The 3,266-nt window shown below is 38.3% G+C and overlaps 1 long non-coding RNA gene across 1 annotated transcript in view; it reads left to right on the top strand.

The window, feature by feature from the left end:
- LOC135107301 (uncharacterized) overlaps nucleotides 1–2,758 on the top strand; it is a 34,097-nt gene extending 31,339 nt beyond the window's left edge. The window contains exon 3 of the long non-coding RNA XR_010271689.1: nucleotides 2,585–2,758. This is a non-coding gene — a long non-coding RNA (uncharacterized LOC135107301). The remainder of the gene's footprint in view (nucleotides 1–2,584) is intronic.
- The last annotated feature ends 508 nt before the right edge of the window (nucleotides 2,759–3,266 follow it).

Below are 3,266 nucleotides of genomic sequence, written 5' to 3'. Positions count from 1 at the left end.
CATAGTTCAGTGCCATGTAACAAATTTCCCATATATCTATTGTTCCTTTATTTCTCTCGCCATAATTCTCAGGATCAGTAATCAGGATAGAACAAGCTTGAAAAAATATGAGTTCAGAAAAGAAATAGGAAGAAATTGGTTCTCAAATAGACTGGTAGATGAATGGAATGTACTAAAACATCAGGTTGCTAGTGCTGAGTCATTAGGAAGCTTTAAATGAAGATTAGATAAATTTATGGACGGGGATGATAGGTAGAAATAGGTAGATATGTTTCGTACAGGTACTGCCACATGTAGGCCTGATGACTTCTTGCAGCTTCCCACATTTTCTAATGTTCTTAAGTGTGGCCTCTCCATGTTGCCACTGTGTGACACCCTCCCCCTCTCGTCTCTCTCTCTCTCTCTCTCTCTCTCTCTCTCTCTCTCTCTCTCTCTCTCTCTCTCTCTCTCTCTCTCTCTCTCTCTCTCTCTCTCTCTCTCTCTCTCTCTCTCTCTCTCTCTCTCTCTCACACACACACACACACACACACACACACACACACACACACACACACACACACAGCGATTAAGTTAAGGCAGCAGTAATGCACCCATTTCTCGCATACATGTGCAGATAAATATATTTCATGAAAATGGTTTTATCTGTCAAAAGGAGCAGATGCCCCTTGAAATTTATTAATCATTTATCTATTTATGATATTTTATCGCTGAAAACCTTTTTTCATGTTTTTTTTTCTTATATACCTTTAGCAATATTCTGCTCCTCTTTTCTTTTCTTTTCTTTTGCATTTCTATGCATGATACGTGCGTCACTACCTTTGGTATTATGTTGCACCTACGCCTCTATGCTATTTCTGTCCAGTCTTTCCTTTAACATTTCAATGCAACATTATATGACATTCACTTCTTTACTTGCCAAGTAATAGCCTTTTAACTCTTACATCTCTGAACTCGAATGTTCTCTTCCCAAAGCTGAGTGACGTCTGATGATTCAATTCTTGACGTACTTTTCTCTCAGAATGGGGAGTTCGTTGCTAGACCTTATATGTTTTTTTTTCTTTATCCTGTTGGTACTAGTTCCTGGCGGCTACCTGATATTTTTTTTTTTTTTTACGTGCCTAAAAGTGTGGAACGTATGAGCACACACATACACACACACACACACACACACACACACACACACACACACACACACACACACACACACACACACACACACACACACGTCGCTAGTACCAGTAATTAAATATATATATATATATATATATATATATATATATATATATATATATATATATATATATATATATATATATATATATATATATATATATATATATATATATATATATATATGCAAAGAATATATGCCTTATTATTTCATGCAAATCAAGCAAGTTAACAGGCTATCCTTCGGGAGCACCGTGCAGTGGCGCGGTGGCCGCCGGGGATGCCTAGAGTGTGTTGCTCACCTCGGGAGGCACGCAGCGTTTTATGTTGGGGAAATTGATTCAAGTATCAGTTTTGCGTCACTCTGACGTAAATTCACACTCATGGCAACAATATTTAGTTTGGCGGGCTGGATTTTTTTTTATTATTTTTTTTTTTTTAGTTCTTTGCTTCTATTGCGTTCTAGTCGCGGGGCAAAATGAGAACAGTCCCATCCGTGGAGTCACCACAGCAACTGTTCTCGTTCGAAAAGCAACAAAAGTTTTTGAAGGATTTCGTGCCGGAATTTAGGTAACTAAAATCCAGACAGAGGTCACGAGCCTCCCCTGTACACTCAGGCCTGCCGCTCCTCTGGTCAGCGGCGGGGAGGACTCGGTACTGGTTAATTTTCAGCAGAACTGCCTGTGGTTCAGGAAACGAAGTGATGCCACTTTAATCACGGAAATAAAAACAGCAACAGTGGAGACTCCTAATTAATGGTAAGCCTACACACCTAGTTAGGTAATTACATATTTTTTTATATCTTGACGAAGGTAGTCACCCATCACCATCATTCTAACCGTAGGTGGGTTAAACTTACCTCCACCATAATAGACCCGAGACAGCGGCAGTACTCAACATAAAAAACAGTCACCGCCTCACTGGCACTGAAATACTCAAGCGAGAGTACTGCGACTTTCCCTCTCCCCTTTCTCTGACAAGTATTTCCTATTTTCCTGTGATTCTATTAGTATTGTATCGTATGCACTGCAACCACCACTGTGTTATGTGTGTATGTCACTTTACATCCGTCTCTCCCTGCTCAGCTCCTCTGTCCAGGTACAGAGGAAGACCTCGGTGCCGTTACGTAAATTACACCTTTTCCCAAACAATAGAGCTAAACTTGGCATTGACCTTCCTAGTTTTTGTAAGGTACAACTTCAATATTTGTTCAGAAAATCTCTCTCTCTCTCTCTCTCTCTCTCTCTCTCTCTCTCTCTCTCTCTCTCTCTCTCTCTCTCTCTCTCTCTCTCTCTCTCTCTCTCTCTCTCTCTCTCTCTCTCTCTCTCTCTCTCTCTCTCTCTCTCTCTCTCTCTCTCTCTCTCTCTCTCTCTCTGCACCGACAAAGGTATCTGATAACATGGTCTCTTTCTAGCCCTCAGGTGGTGACGTCAGACTGTCCTTACAGGGTCAGTGAACCTCATGCATCTCCACGCTTCCTCACGCCAGTGCCATCTGGAGTACTCTTATGAAACTCCCGAGTCCTCAGGGTGACTTGTGTACAACTAATACTGAAGTGAAGCACACACACACACACACACACACACACACACACACACAATATATATATATATATATATATATATATATATATATATATATATATATATATATATATATATATATATATATATATATATATATATATATATATATATATATATATATATATATATATATATATATATATATATATATATATATATATATATATATATATATATATATATATATATATATATATATATTATATATATATATATATATATATATATATATATATATATATTACAAGCACTATAATTCCTATTTAATAAGTTCTATGATTCGTCGCTGTAGTTTGTCATGTTCATTGATACTCGTTTGTCTTTGGTGTGCATAGCATATTTTCTATGTATTGCGGATCAGCGACCACATCTTGTGTCCTGGTACCTCGCACACTTGAAAGAGAAAAGTTGGGATCAAGTAATCTGATATCCTTTCACTTCCCGGTCCTTTGAAGAATGATCATGAAACAGTGCCGTGGTACATGACGCCGTGGTTGGCCAGGATCCGGT

This window comes from Scylla paramamosain, chromosome 15 (assembly GCF_035594125.1).
Source record: "Scylla paramamosain isolate STU-SP2022 chromosome 15, ASM3559412v1, whole genome shotgun sequence".
NCBI classification, from domain to species: Eukaryota; Metazoa; Arthropoda; class Malacostraca; order Decapoda; family Portunidae; genus Scylla; species Scylla paramamosain.
Note: the sequence above shows the minus strand (reverse complement) of the source record. Positions and strands in the feature narration are given on the sequence as shown.